The 17491-nt window shown below is 42.6% G+C and overlaps 1 protein-coding gene across 1 annotated transcript in view; it reads left to right on the forward strand.

Annotated features, from left to right (window-relative positions):
* Positions 1-2330: 2330 nt before the first annotated feature.
* LOC134209274 (protein doublesex-like) overlaps positions 2331-17491 on the forward strand; it is a 152584-nt gene continuing 137423 nt past the window's right edge. Inside the window, exon 1 of the mRNA XM_062685268.1 lies at positions 2331-2417. The gene's annotated coding sequence lies outside the window, so the exon portion shown is untranslated. The remainder of the gene's footprint in view (positions 2418-17491) is intronic.

Consider the following 17491-nt stretch of genomic DNA (forward strand, 5'->3'; position numbering starts at 1 on the left):
AGTTTTTTGTTTATGTACAAAGCTATGTATTGATCGTTTGCAGTAGTCATCGGTCAAGTAAGAACGATGCCTATCGACTAACTGAGAATCCTTCCTTTGGTTTTTGTGGATATGCACATGTAAAAATGGATTTAGAAAAAGCAAAAACCACCTACTAATATTCCTTCCCTCTTCCTAACTGACTATAAGGGCGTGGCTGTGGTAGTAGCGGATTGCGTTAAAATAATAATCGGAGATACGAAATGAAATCATAAATTATTTAAATGAGATTTGAATTTCTAAATCCAAGCAATCGGCGTTCGAATAGTAGGCGCCCATTACCACACGAATATGAACTCGATTGACAAAACGAAACAAAGGAAGAGACGATACTAATCCGAATATTAGGTACATCGTCTATGTATCACTAGAGCTACTCGTTCTGTCAGAACATACTTGTGAGTACACAGCCCATGATAATTCAGATATTCGACGGATGTCCTAAGGATATTCGCTCGGCACGACAATGGCCGGCGCCGTAATTGATCATTTGAACATTTGAGTAACTGAAACTTGCACACTGAGAATGCTTGAACAATCCCAGTCAAACATTCATTTGATTCTTCATACAATTTTACAGATTCTGGTCAATCGCGGTGTAGCAACCATAGATATGAGTAGTCAGTCAAAGCTATGTATATGGACGAAGGACAGAAATGATTACATTTTGGCTGTCACGCCCTTTTCAAAAGTTGCTCTAGACATACTTTGCTCTTAAAACAGATTTAACTTACGAGGCCGAGAAAACCGACTCAGCTCGCCAAATTGTGGTGCTGTCTGTGTGCATGTGGACAAAAAGTGTAGTTCCCATTATTAGCACGTATACTTACATATATCCGATTTTCATGTAACAGATTGTATTCGATGAGGAGTCCTGTCCCATTGGTTCCTATTAAAAATTAATCGGCAATTGGACTATGGCAGCGAAAGTTATGAACGAAAAAAGCACCTTTACTGCAAGGTTGATTAATCATGGTTTATCATTCTAAACATTCATTTTATATTTTGGTCAACGAATTTTTGCTTAAGCGTTCGTAATATGAGTCAAAATGGTATCTTATCAAATAGTCAGATGATCATATTTCTAATTGAATGCACCAAACATATGCAATGTATTATGTACAAATGTTTATATCACTCGCTTCTATGTTGTCTTCATTTCTAGCTATCTCCTACTTTCCTCAATTTCTTCCAAAGCTCCCACTTCGTGAATCTATGTCAATGTACGTAAGCTGTGTGTACTTTCGCAATGTACTGTAGAAACCACTCCACCCACCACCATCACCACCACCATCCACTACCAGCAATCGAGCAAATCGTTGAAGCAAGGCATTCTTCGTAGTGAAGCTCATCGGCACTGCTACCAAGACGGCTCCCACAAAAATGCGATATCAATCAATGTTCATCATGCACCTTTCTATGTTGTGACCTCTACCCTACAGTATTTGTGTATGTCGAATCTGTCCTTGGCAGTGCATTTTCTCTTCATTCGCCTTCCTGCGCTCAAAATATATTAATCTAATATCACACCTCCTTTGGAAGCCGAAACCACACTCCGCACCCGACTGAGATTTGCGAGTAAACTCGACTTACAAGATTTTCTTGATTTTTCTCTTTTCTTTCCGGCGCCGAAAACGGAACATCTCAACTTTTTCTTGCAGCGATTTGCATCACGGCGGTGTTACTCGACATGTTCCCTGCACGGGATACAGCAAGTACGTCAAAACTCTTGCGAGCAAACGTACATTTAGTCACGGTGTGGCGGTTGTTCGACCTCCCTTCCGAAAAACTTTACACCAACAGCATCTGCAAGATTACTCGAATACGAAGACCGTCACCTTCTTGAACCACAGCAACAACAACAGCATCAACAGAGGCAGCTGAGCATTTTTCAGCAAGTGCAAGCGCTACTCACCGGAAGTGAGAAGCCCTGCGGTGAATGGCAGATATCGTGGAAGCTGTCATGGTGGTGGTGGTGGTTTTAGTGGCGTTGGTGGCCGTGGGTGGCCATGGCTTTGTGGTAGAACACCCTGAATTGAAAGTGAGTCAATCGTCGATAGTTTGTCTCTCACTCCACTTCTTCAGACCCACCTTTGGTTATTGAATTGAAAATCGTCGATACTGCTCCATGCGTTCCATGGTGTGAGAACTAAAATCCAATTCCAGCACTTTACGAAAGAAAAAAGTTTCAATTCTCATTCCGGTGCCCTCGAGAAACGATGATTACAAACAATAGTTGGAAGATTTCACCACACGATGGGAATAACGTTCACGAACACACAGTACATGTACAACACTGTTTCACTCGCGAGCCAGCGCCGTGCTAAATGGAGAATCGCATCAAAGCTGATAAGAAAAGTTAAATTTAATTCCAAAAGGTATGTAAGTGCAACCCCGAAAATCCAATGAGTTTTTTTCGGTTTTTGTCTTTACGCCCTATGATCTAAACTTTTGAACGGCGATACGAACAAGAAGTAAAAGTTTTTTGTTTTCGTTGTTCTTTTCTCGGTTATATTTTCCCACAGGTAATTTTCTCCTCCCCATTCATGAAAAAAAGTGATCATTTCAATACCCAAAGCCGGAGAACATCGGATATGCAAATACACGCTTAGTCCTGATAAACATATCACAATGACAAAGTTGTTAATATTAGCGATACGGAAATTCCAATATTTCCAATAGAAGAAAATGTCAATGCGCAAAAGTTGTTATTACGAACATGTTCATCCAGTGTGTTAATTAGGAACGCTTTTGAGCTGGTGAATACGGGGGTCGCTTTTTACACAGGTTGTTTTTTATGCGGATTGTAGGATTTTCGCAGTTTTTACTAAATTATAAGGAAGGGCAGGTCAGAAGCCCCCGTCCCCCTCGCGAACCAACTTAGGGCTTCGCCGATTATTTTATATTCAGAGTTGGTATAATAAAATAAAAGATATTGATAAAATTAGAAACAAAATCACTGATCCCGACTAGAAGAGCATAACTAAAACTTAACACAATTTTAACATATTGTGATCTTTATAACTTATTTTGATACAATTTTGTTCTTAGAAGCCATTATCTTTCAAATGTTGTAACAGGATTTTAACACAATAAGATTTAAAAAATGCTTAATACCGAATTGCCCAACAGTAGGCAATTAAAATAGATGTAGCAAAGTCTATTGCCATATAGATATCACAAACGCTGATATGATTTGGAAAAGTGGTCTAATTTGTAATGTTCTTAGTTTCATGTTCTTGAAAAATATTCTTGTTCAGAAAAAAAAAACTAATATTTCTAAATGTTGATCACAATCTGGAGACCTATCAAAACCTGTAACTGCACAGTAAACAATGTATTTTGTATCTGATTCTGTTATAAGTTTCTAACAAAATATGTTATTTTTATGATAAAATTGTAACAAAATTTAATAGTTTTTTGTTTCGAGTCGTGTAATTTTTGATAGAAATTTAGATATTTTAACAACATCCTGCACCATATTTCTAACAAATTTTGTTATAAAAATGTTGTATAACATAATAACATATTGTGATATAATTTTGATATGAGCTTCTAGTCGGGATGACATTGAACAAATTGTGATACGGAGACCCGGGTGGTAGGATGAGAAACTTTTTGTTGCTAATAAAAGCCCAGTATGCTGTCCCGGAGGTTAATAAAGGTTGTTTCAAAGTTTGCAATTCCAATGTCTTCGTGGAAGGCGGTGCTCCGAACTTCTTGAATCTCGATGTAATCTGCTATGATTCTGCTTTCTAAGTGTGCTGTTCTTCGGTGGAAGTCGACGCTACTTATTCGCGAAACTGTCATTTTAACAAAAAAAATCCAGCCGAAGTGTTGTTGTTGTAGATCTTTCGATCTTTCGTCGGAAAGGATCAAAACGCCATTTTTTTGATAGGCGGTATTCAGAATTCCGAAGGACGGACAGTATCCAGAACTGTTAATCGAAATCCTTGTTGCCGGAGGTGAGCCAGCCAAGGGCTGAAAAGATATAAAATTTAAAAAAACCTTGTAAAAAGGAATGGACAAACTTCGACGGAGTGGCAGCTTGTCTCAGCATATAAACGGCTGGAACTGTTTAAGGCACCCAGCCAACACAAAATCGCATATGTTAGCGAATAAGTATACATGGTGGAGGCGATATAAGCGCATGCCTCCATTTGACTGCATGCAAAATGTACCTATATGGCCTCTACTTTATACACTTATTCGCTATGATATACGATCTTGTGTTTGCTGGGCAGACACCAACCCTTACCTCCCTCCCCAGGCTTAACGTCCGTAAGTTTTAAGAAAGAGGGGCATTGATCTGTAGAATGCCCTTTCGCTTTTGGCACGGGAACTTATCACCGAAGCAAGATGTTTGGGAGTTTGGGGGCCCAAACAAGTAGCCTGGTATCCTTCAAAAAGCAGATGAGAGCTGTCATTGCAGCCTCATCATCTGCTAGCGCGTCCCTAACACTGACTGGGATCTCATAAAGCTCCCTGGGATTGTCGCATTTGGGACAGCGGCACTCGCAATGCCCTACGCTGTTTTCTGTTCTACACATATCACAGTAGAACCGGAAAGAGCCTCTACCGAAATTGTGGGGTTGTATGATCGGTCTAGCGTTACTCCAAGGACCGGTGGAGCCCTTTATCTTCCTCAAGAAGACTGATCTCCTGGTGTTCCACAGCAATGCCTAGTCCTAACCACCATCCAAAAAGTTGCTCTTGATATCCGGTACTTATGAGCGCATCAGCAATGCAATGGCGTTGCCCCTGATACTGCAATGGCCAGCGATCCAGGCGCAAGTGCTGTTAGCGCCATGCCGGCAAAAAATCTTTGGATCCATGGGTGCTTGGGGAGTTTGCTCTGGATAGCTGCAACGACACTGGCGGAGCATGCATGTGTATTTCGTATTTCTAACAATAAAATTCATGTGAGAAAAATCTAAAATTGGTTTATTCTCAGATGTCGGGAAAATGTTTTGGACGTAAGAAACTTCGTGTGCGATCTCTTATAACCGGTTGGAAAAAAGAACTACCCAATAATTTCACCTTAAACAGCAATAAAATCTTCAAATAAAAACAAATGAATACATCATTGAATAATCCCTTGCAATAGGGAGTTATATTATTATATAATTATATCAAACGTTTCATCTTTAATCTAATAAGGCCGATAAACATATTAAATTTATTTTATGTTTGTCAGCTCTTGGAATGTACAAGACGGAGGGGGGTGAGTAAAATAAACAAGGAAACGAAAAAAATAGTCCAAACTTGTTACTTGTTAACGGCATGGATACGACCACGGGCCAACCGTAGAGAGGATGCAATGAACGCTAAACTCACCCATACAAGGTCATTCCGGCTCATGAACGGCGATTGCTGCCTGGGCGCCTCCCGACCCCCACACGATCTGAGATGTCTTCTCAGGCGTCTTTTTATTTTTTTTTTTTCCTAAGCAATGGAGGGGGAATCTGCTCAACAGACATCCTGGGTTGACCAGGAAGTGCGGGGTTAGGGATCACCGAGGGAGGCAGGACTACATCCCCGACCCGCTAAACCGTTTCCATTGCCGCCAAGCCCATATAGTCCCTTCGGTACAACCAGAAAGTAATGCTTCAAAGGGGGGCCAGTGCACAACGCACCCTCGAGGTTAGCTGCGTGTCCTTGCAGCACCGATCATCGTGACTCGATACCATGTTGTTCTTCGCGCGGCCACTTATTCGATAAAAGGATCGAGTTCGACCACAGAGCATGACCACCGGTATGACTCATGAAGCCGACTGCGATCCATTGGACCACCTCTTATTTGCGCCTGAACTAGCCATCCTTGAGTCCACCTTGAGTCCACGCGCCACCTTATGTGTAGCTCCGAGACGATTGGGGCGATAGCCGATAAAACGGCGTTCCAGGCAACTTCATCTTTACACATCCTCCGAACTAGGTTGTCCGGGGTAGTGTCTAGACCACATGTGGCAAGCATGTGGTCACGCATTGCGCGAAAACGTGAGCATACGAACAACACGTGTTCCGCCGTTTCCTCTAAACCTGCGCACACCAAACACTCGGGCGAGGCCGAGCAAGCCAGCTGCGTTACCTGCACTGTGATTTTGCAGCACGCTTAAACGCCGGGCACATCGAACCCCCCATGGGGTGCTTGCTGTTCACAGCTTTGCTGGAACAAATCAAACAATTGGGAGGGTTCGTGCAGCATTGTGCCTTATGTCCCTTCAATCCGCAGCGTCAGCAGAGATTGCTTCTGTCAGGGCATTTGCAGTCCCATTGCTTGTGCCCCGGTTCCAGGCACTTGAAGCAAACTTCGGGTTGCTCGTATATGCCCACAGGGCATACCTACCATCCCACCTTGACGCTCCCTAACTTGACTACCTTGGAGGCGTCCGCTGCAGATAGCCGAACCAATGCTACCTGCGTCCCTGCCGGACCTTTCCGTAGCCGAACGGCTGCGGTGGGCGTCTCCACTTCACACTGTCGCCGCAGTGCCGTGACGAGCTCTTCAACTTCGGTGATCTCGTCCAGGTCTTTAACCCTTAAATTCACCTCCATAGTGAGTGCCCTCACCTTGACCGTCTCGCCTAGAACTTCCTCCGCCAACTACTTGTAGGCGGCGCCTTTTTGCGAGACGCCCCGCTTCAGCTCGAGGATCATCTCGCCCATCCGGGTACGTCTTATTCGACGTACGTCGGCGCCAAGTTCACCGAGCTTGACGTCACTCCTCATCGCCTTCAAAACGTCCGAGTACTTAGCCTCATCCGCCGTGATGACTAGGGCATCGCCCCTGGAGCGATTGGCGCCTACCCTAGACTTCTTGCTACCCTCATTCGCCTGGGCCTTCTTTTCGGCCCTTGACGTCTTCGGTTTCCTCTTGTTCTTGACCAGGGTCCAGGAGGCGTCATCCCCCTCTATTTCCCTGGTCTGGTGCGGCTGAGAACTTTCAGCCTGCCGTAACCCCTTACCACCGTCTTTCCTGAGTGGACGGACCTTTCCAGGTCCTTCCTCCCCGGTTTTGGAGGTACCTGGCCGGGGTTCAGCTTCCCAGCCCCACTACCCTTGTTCGGGGTAGTAACCCTCCGCGTTTTGGAGCGGCCCCCAGGGAACTCATCCCTTGGAGACTGTCTCCCCCGTTTTTGTGTCTGCTCGCGTTTGCGGTTCATCGCCTCCACAAGCCATGGGCAGTCAATAACCCCTACCGGCGTTTTTTTAGCCGAGAGGAAGGTTGAGTGACCCACGCTGGCGCTGCGCACTGAGCTGCCGACTATTGCCTCTGGCCTCCTAGGCGGAGACCTGAACAACCCACCTCTTGCGAAGGGGTTGTCGCCTACAGTACTACCACTAATTGAAGAATTGATTTGGTTTTCCATTTTGGTCCCACGAGTTGCTCGGGAAAAGAGGTCCACCACGCCAGAGCCCAGCATGACGCGGTAAGGGACAATTACTGTGGAGGGTGCCCAGGTACCCCACAGGCTCCGTTAAAGGCCTAGCTTATTATTTCACCCCCCTGGCCATGCATCCGCTCGGCACGGGTCGCTTGACGCCTTGGGATTAGGGGTTAGGGACGATGGTCCCGGTCTAACTCGCAGTGGCCATGGGGAGGGGTCGTCAAGCCCCAATCGGTCGGTATGAATTGTGATCAGACGCTGGTTTCCCAGGCTTTTGAATAGCTATTACTTTGACCTGGCGCCATTCCGGTGGCACGACGTTGTACTCCATGAAACAGTTGTACAGGTCAAGTAACCGTCTTTTTGCGATATCTGTGAGATTTTTAAGAAGATTGAATTTGATGTTATCGCATCCCGGAGCTAAGTTATTCGATGGAAGAAGAGACATAGATAGTTCCAGCAATGAGAATGGTCCACCCAAAGAACCGGGATCAGTGATTGATTCTCGAAATAGCGGTTCTGCTGGTACGGAATCTGGACAGACCTTTTTTGCGAAATTGAATATCCATCGATTGGAGTATTCTTCACTCTCGTTGGTGGAAATGCGGTTCCGCATGTTGCGGGCCGTTTTCCAAAGTGTTATCATTGTGGTTTCTCGCGATAGTCCCTCGACAAAACGTCGCCAGTAGCTACGTTTTTTAGCCTTAAGAAGATTTTTGAACTTTCTTTCAAGCCTCAAATACTCTTCGAAAGCTCAGACCTTCCGTGTTTACGAAAAGCCTTAAAGGCATCAGATTTCTCAGAATACAACTTAGTACATTCATCATCCCATCCAGGAGTAGCTGGTCTTCTTATGACAGATGTACTTGGAACGCGTCGTTTCTGAGCTTGTAGTGCGCTTTTATGAATCAATTCGGTAAGGAATCAATACTCATCCAGTGGAGGAAGAACATCAGTTGATTCAATACCAATTTTTACCGCCGATGCAAATTTTTGCCAGTCAATGTTTTTCGTGAGGTCGAAAGGAACATTAACTAGCACTGATCGTTGATAGTCGCTTTTGATTGTGGTGACTATCGGGCCCTCCTTAAGCCCTCCTCCTCGTGCGGTAAGACGCGCGGCTACAAAGCAAGACCATGCTGAGGGTGGCTGGGTTCGATTCCCGGTGCCGGTCTAGGCAATTTTCGGATTGAAAATTGTTTGGACTTCCCTGGGCATAAAAGTATCATCGTGTTAGCCTCATGATATACGAATGCAAAAATGGTAACCTGGCTTAGAAGCCTCGCAGTTAATAACTGTGGAAGTGCTTAATGAACACTAAGCTGCGATGCGGCTCTGTCCCAGTGTGGGGATGTAATGCCAATAAGAAGAAGACTATCGGCATGTGGTCACTACCATGGGGATCTTGGATTACCTTCCACGTGCAATCTAATGATAGGGAATTAGAGCATAAAGACAGATCTATTCGACTTTCCTGACCTTGAGGTCCTATTCGAGTTGAAATCGTCGCACAAATCATAAAAATTAGGCGCTCTGTTATCGTCTCTAGTTTCGCCTCATGTAATACCATGTGCATTCATATCACCCAGTATTAAAACTGGGGATGATAAAAGAGAGACTGCGCTCCAAAGATGCCGACGATTAAGTGAGGCATTAGGGGGAATATACACCGAAGCTATGCAAAGATCTTTATTCTTTACATTTACTTGGCAAGCGACGATTTCTAAACCATTAACAGTCGGAATGGGAATTCTGTAGAAAGTGTGACATTTTTTGATTCCCAAAAGAACGCCACCATAATGATCATTCCGATCCTGGCGAATAATGTTAAAATCGTGGAAGTTGATTTCATCTTCAGAAGAAAGCCATGTTTCACAGAGTGCAAATATATCGGAATCGGAGTTGCGAATTAAAAACTTAAAGACGTCCAATTTATGTTTCAGACTATGACAGTTCCACTGCAGCACAGTGATTGTATCTTGTATGGCCGTATTATCCATCGAAAGATACAAGTCCTGCAAGAAGGGGCCATAAAACAGTATAACATTCAACTGTTGGAATAAAGAGGTCAATGATTGGCCTCAACGAATTCGGAATATTGAATAAGTTCAAAATACGATCTACAAGGTCCTTAAAGGATATCAATCCTCGCTTGGACAAGATTCTTTTCTTGGAAGTGCGAGTAGCAGTTTTTGCTCAGAGATATTCCTTGATTGATGTTTCTTTGTAACATCAGTTTTAGACAATGGCGGGAATGTCTTACTGCAACATGGGTCGAAAGGAGCAGTATAGACAGGCTGCTTCGAAATTTTAAATAACCCCCCATTACCATCAGATTTAGGCATTGGTTGATGAATACTTGCAAATCAATGTGATCGCTGCGAATTCGCACCAAGTATCACTGGCGTATAGCATCACAAATTACACGTTAGAGTTGGGTATTTGGGCTTTGGTGCATTGCCTAGACCACTGCCTAACGTTGACTGGCTTTGGTTTTCGACCTTTTCCACTGTTTGCCCGGCTACCGTGGAGTTGAAGTTGTTCACATCTAATGATTCGGTGTTGTTGATAAGGGAAACATTCAACTAGGTCATTCAGTTTACTCCACTGTTGCGTTAGTACTGCAGTATTGTCATCTGGGTCGAGGTTGTACGATTGCTCTATGATGGTGGGCTGCCAGCGCGGCCCATGATTTCGTCGATTTCTATGGATAACAGCCACAGAGATATAATACATCCAGCCTTGCCTCACTTTAGCGATTATATTGTGCTGGACTGTCTAGACCTCCCTTGCTTCTGGGGACGCCCCTCAGTTTTTCTTGATTCCGACGATGGAAGGCTTTTCCGTGGTCAATCAGTACCAAATGGAGCGACTCTTGAAATTAAAAGACCTACTCCAGGATGATGCAAAGCATGACAGTATGGTTCTCACATGATCATCCGGCCCGAATCTTGCCTACTGCCGTACGATAATTGTTAACCTTTCCCTATATCTGAATTAGGATAAGTCGTCAAAACTCGAAGAAGTTGTTCCAAATAGTCGAACCAATGTTACAACTGATCAGTGTGACTGACATGTTGTGTCTTTCTCTGGCACTCACGGATTTGTCTTTGCTCCAAAAAGGCGTCGTGAAATATCGTAGAGGAGGCGATTATCGCCGGTTGTTGCGGCTTTCCTATCATCGTTGACCGGGGAGTCCACCCGCGCCCGCTTCTCCCGTCTGCAGCCAACAGCGTTTGACTTACTTCTCTAGAGCCGCTTTCAGTTGTCAGGACTAGTATTTAGCTCCTCTGGAAATGGATCACCTGAAAATGGAGACGATGCCTTCTTGAGTCCATGATGAACGCAGCGATGACATCGCGTTTGACTATCATCTTTAATTTGCAAGATCCGACCACGCATTTCCAGAATTCAGCGGGAGGAGAATTCACTCGGGTGTCGATTCACCATAGACCGACTAGAAGATCCAGCTGTGAAGAGATCGTTCGTTGAAGAATATGGAACTCAGGTAGTGGGTGTTCTGGAAGGTGGCAGCGTAGTGGTGGGCGAGGAATATTTTTATCAACTTGGATGAGCTGCGCACTCAGCGAATAGAATGGATTACAGATGTAACCCGACTGAAGATTGAGAAGCGTATAGAATCAAAGGCTGAGGAACGGGAAGAATCAGAGGAGTAGAGTACGAGCCCCGTCTATAGAATGTACAGACAGGACAGGCTGGCGTGGGTGGACATCCTGGCCTATGAAGCAAAGATGGCTGCAACAAGCGAAGATTATCGCCTCAATAACTCACTGACTTGGAGAGCTGAAATGTTGGTTCGATCACTTCGAACAAGCCTTAGCCAGCATTCTTCAAAAAGCAGCCATCCGAAGCAGGAAATCTAAAAGGGGCCCCAAGGTCGATCGGCAGTCGGCGGAGGTGACCCTCTAATGTCTGTTTTGTCTGTCTGAATCACAAAAATCTGTTTGCGCCCATGGATGCAAGGGATTTTCAAATAGGGTCAGAGCGTTGTCTGACCTCATTCAGGTAGTAGCAGATGTGAGGCAAGGATGCATTTTATCTGCACTGTTATTTCTCAGCGTAATCAAAAAGAAAAGATCTTGGTGGGTGCGATTGACCGTGTATCATATCTTAAGCTGCTTTGGCAGTTTATTGCTGTGGAACATCTAGACGACTCTGATTTGGCTAATGAACACGAAACGCTGTATTAGTACTGCGATGCTCTTTTGTGCGTGCTTAACGAGCTGACCGTATGCTTCTTTGCGATGGGTCCACCATCAACGCCCGCAGGACCAGGTGGTTGAGTGTCAACGGGAAAAGCCCCTCAAACTTTGCAGTAGCCGGACTATCGGAGGACTTCAATAACTTGACAGCCTGATATCGACGAAATTGGGATCGACATGGAACCATGAAGAAGAAAGGCTGGGGCTATCTTCGCGAGTTTTCGAAATTTTGGAGAACCAGTCGGGTTGATTCACGCATTAAAAATAGAAAATGTACTACTATATTGTGAAGGGTGTTGTGTTTAGGCAAATATAACGCAGATGATGTATACTATTTATAATTCGAACGGCCTTACAGTGCCGAGCAACATAAAAACCATCAAATACCGATCACAATAGACTAAATGACCTAGTCGGCCAAATGTCCTATTCGGCCAAATGAACCTTTCGGCCAAACGACCCTTTCGGCCTAATGACCCTTTCGGCCAAATGACCCTTTTGGCCAAATGAACCTTTCGGCCAAACGACCCTTTCGGCCAAAAAATCCTTTCGACCAAATGACCCTTTCGGCCAATGACCCTTTCGGCCAAATGACCCTTTCGGCCAAACGACCCTTTCGGCCAAACGACCCTTTCGGCCAAACGACCTTTTCGACCAAATGACTTTTGGCTTAATGGTCTGTTCGACCAATATACGGCCAAACAACTTTCGGCCTAGTGGCATTCGGCCAAATGGCTTTCCGCCGAATGGGTTTCGGCCAAATGACCCTTCCCCGTTGTTATCCTTTTGGGAAACTAAGGCCTACTTATTTATTCTGACGACTTGGAAATGTTTCTTGTCATAAAAAGAGAAGCCGACTGCGGACGACTTCAAGAACATCTGGATCGTTCTGTACACTGGTGCGGATATAATTTCCTTCAAGTGAGCGTTTCATAATGTTCTATTATTACGTTTCATCGTTGTAAAATGCCTATTATCAAGGATGTTATCGATCATTTAGTAATCTGCGTTTGATCACTTAGTAGTTTGTTAATAACTCATTCCAGAGGCTAAATGTTAAAATGTGCTGTATGGTGGACTTCTAGTGCGAAGGTTTTTCTACAACTTTGCCTAACAGGTCAATGTTTGAATTTAACTTATAACGGAGCTATAGCGCTAGTAGCAGTAACTTATACTAAATGATAATAAAATTGCAATCATTTAGTATAAGTTACTGCTACTGGAGCTATAGCTCCGTTATTAGTGAAATTCAAACAACGAACTTTTAGGACGAGTTGTAGATAAACCTTTGCACTAGAAGTCCACTATACAACACATTTTGAAATTCAGCTTCTGGAATGAGTTATTGGCAAACTACTAAATGATCAAACGCAGATTACTTAATGATCGATAATATCCTTGCCTATTATTCACAACTACGTCATTGATGGGTCATTACTGGATAGCGCTGATAAAGTATGAGACCTTGGATACGCGAATGTCATTTAAGTTGCACTACTAGCATATAGTTGACAAAGTAATCGACAGCTTGGTTTTGTTTTGAAAATTGCCAACGACTTCGACGATCCTCTCTGCTTATGCGCACTGTACTGCTCGCTTGTTCGTTCCATACTTAAATCTTCATAAAAGGTCTGGTCTACTTATGAAGCAATATGGATAACTAGAGTCGTAAAAATTCAACGCTGGTTTGTTAAGCGGGCGGTTAGGAATTTGCCCTGGCATGACCCAAATAATCCGTACGAAGAACGCTGTAACTTGCTGAGACACTCAAAAGTAGACGTGAGATTGGCCAAGCTGTTTTCGGTGCCAAAATACTAAACGCGGAAATTGACAGCACAGAGCTTCTCGAATGCTTACGAATTTACGCGTACTCTTCGATCCAGAAAATTTCTTCAACAAATGGACTACATAGTGTTAGAAAAGTTATTTTACCCAAAATTGGATTATTGGATCAATGTACGGTTTTAAGCTAAAACCACTCACTTTTGAGTAGTTTTCCGTTTAGTGTAGTGTATAATTGCTAATGAGCTTTATCGCTCCCACCATTTGAATAGGTGAACGGTTCGGCATTTCAGCCTATAGCTCCTATTTCCATCCCATAAAAAAACAAAGCAATGAAAAGAAATTTAGTTTGTTTCTTATTTTTGTGATTTTTTCACCAGTAAGCACGCGTGTTAGCAAAAAGAAGCGACGAGATTGGTGCTGTATATATTTGTTTTGCGATGAGATGAAAAACGGAACAGATCCCCTACATGATGTCAGCACTTTGAGTATTTCTGCAATCTAAAGAGTCATTTGGTTTTTTTATATTATTTCATTGTATGATAATTTATAGCATTTGAAATAATTGTTTCTTTCACAGTTAAGTCGTTAGAAACAACGAAACGATGCATATTTACTTGTCACAGTTGATATAATAAAATAAAAACTACTTGTACATACAGGAATAAACGGAGAACGCATGGTTGTTTGTAAGCTTTATTTGATTGAAAGAACCACAAATTGTAGGATTTCATTTTAGGGTAAATCGAAGATCTTCCTTCAAGCTTTGCGTTTCTTCATGATAATGAGAAACCTGAATTTATTTATATCTATTTTTTACATAGTTCGAATTCATTGCCCAATGGCATTAACTTGCAAAATCGGAGATTGTGAATTTTACAAAGAAGAAGTTAAAACAGTTTAAATGGTAGACTAACTCAATGTGACTACCTTTATGGTTTATCTTTTCCCCTTTCCAACGATATGCCAATATATGAGATCGATAAAGAAATGTTGGAATTTTAGTGAGCCAAGAGTTAACAAAAAAAAGAGGGGTTTATAAAAATGTTTGAGATCAAAAATACATCAACGCTTTCCTCAACAGTTATTCCATCCCAAAAAATGATATCCCTAATCGAGGGAACATATGCTGTGCAGACCTTTTATTATTGTGGTTCATTGAGCCAAACTCTCGAAAGCCTCTATAATTGACAAGCCACAAAAGCACAAAGCTTTTGATTCCTGTTCTTTTCACCTAAAAATTGAAGGAGCGAGCTGTATGATTCGCTTATCTAATTTGCCATTGGGGAAGTTGTTTATTGAGTCTTTCAGGACGTGAAGCGGGCATCCTATCTGACAACTAGCTGACAACAACAAAAAGGGCAAACAACGCAACACAATGGGTTTGAATATGATTCAATCTCTTGTTTGTTCCATCTCAATTCGATCGTAGTTACGGTGGTGCTACGAGTGCAGGTTTTTTTTGCATGATGGACAGAGATGTTATACGTCGTAGCAGCTTGGGCTAGAGCAGTCCCTCTTAAAGCTGTGCACTGTTGGAAAAGAAGTGGGCTAGTCAATAGCTTCGAGCTCGTGTGGGAAGACGGAACAGTTGTTCAGGAAAAATCGAATCGACTTTTATCTTCATTTCGCCCAACAGCCGCTGCTGACTGCCGGTTGTCATCAGCTTGGCGTCATCAGCTCAATCGTTCCCGTTTAGGGGATGGTATTAGCAGTGTCAGTCTGTTGAAAAGAAAGACTAGAGCTAAGTCATATAGATATACTTCTCGTAGTCAGCAGCTGAGCTGGAATAGGCGCTCGAGCGATGCCGCATAGAAAGAAGCCAAGCAAAATGAACGTCTTTTTCTGTCCCCTGCTCTCATATGACTTGGGTCGTCGGTAGACGTAGTTGAATCGTTTTGAGGCATTGTGGGAGATTATGTTTCAACCAGTAAAAGATGTTGGTTTACTAGCAATTTGTCACTGTGTGGATTGGTTTGAGTTGAAATTTCATGTTGTATGTACAAGCTTATGAAGGAGAAATGAGAAAATTCAATTTATATTATGAGGATCATCTTGTCAGACTGTGTGTGTATTTATGCATTGCTTTATTTGGCAGTTTCACTGCAAACCACAAGAACGAATATATTACGACCGTTGAATGCGAGGTAGTATGAAACGTAAAAGTAGAGAGAAACCACTTTTAGTTGGATGAGCTCTAGTTAATACCTCATTCTCGGTGGGCATAAAATAAATTGATTTTTTTTACTTTGATTACTTTGTACAATATGGTAAATCCGAAGTATTTAAAAAAATATTATCGTGGAAATCAACAACGTTCCAAATGCGCTGGGACTTAGTACCATGATGTGTCGTCAAGAGATGCGATTATAGTTGGGTTGGTGATACTGATAACTGCTCTCCCTCTAAGTGTTGATCCTCCTGGTCAACGTTAAACTGCTGGTATTGTTTGTAGAAGCCGGTTGGTAGTACTGAATTATTTGTTGCTTCGGGGTTTTCTTTAGCTAATACTTCGTTTTTTTTCCTATTTGAACCAGTGTGCCTTGAGATTTAACGAGAATGAAAATAATTATGAAAATGATGATGATGGGTAAAAACAAGAATCTACCGATAAGAGACCATGTAGGGTAAGACGGTATAATGCGCCCTACCTGGCCAAAACACCCCTCTTTGATTTCTAGAAAACTATAACTAATTAAGGGTCAAAATCAGTTGGTACCTTTAAATATTTCATCAAACTATGTGAATGTGGAAGTATTTTTTTATTACATAATGAAAATATTTACAAAATACAAAAAGTTACAGTTTTGATGTAACTTTCAATGTTTGTTTGCTCAACATTCTGGAGCGATGCTAGCATACTGTCCGCAAAATTGCACTGGAATACTCAATTGGGCAACTAAATAACTTTTCTCAGTGGTTAATATGATATAAAATTGCTTCCATCTTCAAAAATTTAACGTTTTTCAAAAATATGTTTCACTGATCAAAACGCCCCAGTTTAAGCAGGAAGATATGCCCTTGCCAACTGGACACAAGCGTGGCGAGCTTGCACCAGTTGCTTCCAAATTTCGATGATAATCTGACTTTGAAAGGCGTTCAGAGGAGCTTCCGTAGGGTTTAGGCAGGTATTTTCGTCTTTTCGTCATAGTCTCGAAAACCAATAAAAGAGAAACTTTTTTGACAAACTCATCCGTATCAAATCGTTAGCTCAGGAGATACGTTCTGCTATAGTGGAGTTCTAGCTAAAGGACGTTCCTTTCGATGGTTTTAGCCCCTATGACGATGGACGGAAATACCTGCCGTGTCCCTATATGAAATGTAATTTGTATCGTCGTCCTAATTTATTATGATGCGACTCGAGACGTCTGGATTATAAAGAAATTTCTCCATATTGCTTCAAGGCAGGAAAAAGTAAGGATTTTTTGCGTGCTGTGAGTTGTTCGAGTCTCATTTCCTTAGTCGCAATTGATATTTTTTGGTTGTTGTTATGTTTGATGTGTTATTTTCACCAAACACTAAAATTCTTCGATTTGAAATCAAAAACTCATTGAAAATTATCCCAGTAAAGTACACCGAAGTAAGTTGAAATGCGGGGCAAGTTGCAACGGAAGCCTTAATTAAGACCGGAAATGATCGAATGCTCTTGGTTATGCTCGAATGGTTATTTATTTTCAACGAATCACTCCCCCAAACGCACCTTCTTGCACTGTACTGCGCGGTTAATTATGGAAACAGTCATCACTGTTGGAGAATAAAACACACGAACAATTAACTTTCGACTTGGTAACTCCAAGTTCAAAATACTACTCGCCTCTTTATTTACAAAAACTCTATTTATTAATAATGATATTGTTTACAATTTGTATCTCATGTCCAACAATAATGTGGCGTACTCGAATGAAGAATGTTGCATGCTATCTACAAGAACTCTTAGGCCGATGACATACTCACGCGTGTGCGTGCGCGAACGCGTCCAAGACAAAATAATTTCTCTTGCTCATATTCTGCTTTACGAGTGCTTGGACGCGTTCCGCATCGCTCGACGCGTCAGTATGT

The sequence above is a fragment of the Armigeres subalbatus genome, chromosome 1, assembly GCF_024139115.2.
Source record: "Armigeres subalbatus isolate Guangzhou_Male chromosome 1, GZ_Asu_2, whole genome shotgun sequence".
Classification (NCBI taxonomy): domain Eukaryota; kingdom Metazoa; phylum Arthropoda; class Insecta; order Diptera; family Culicidae; genus Armigeres; species Armigeres subalbatus.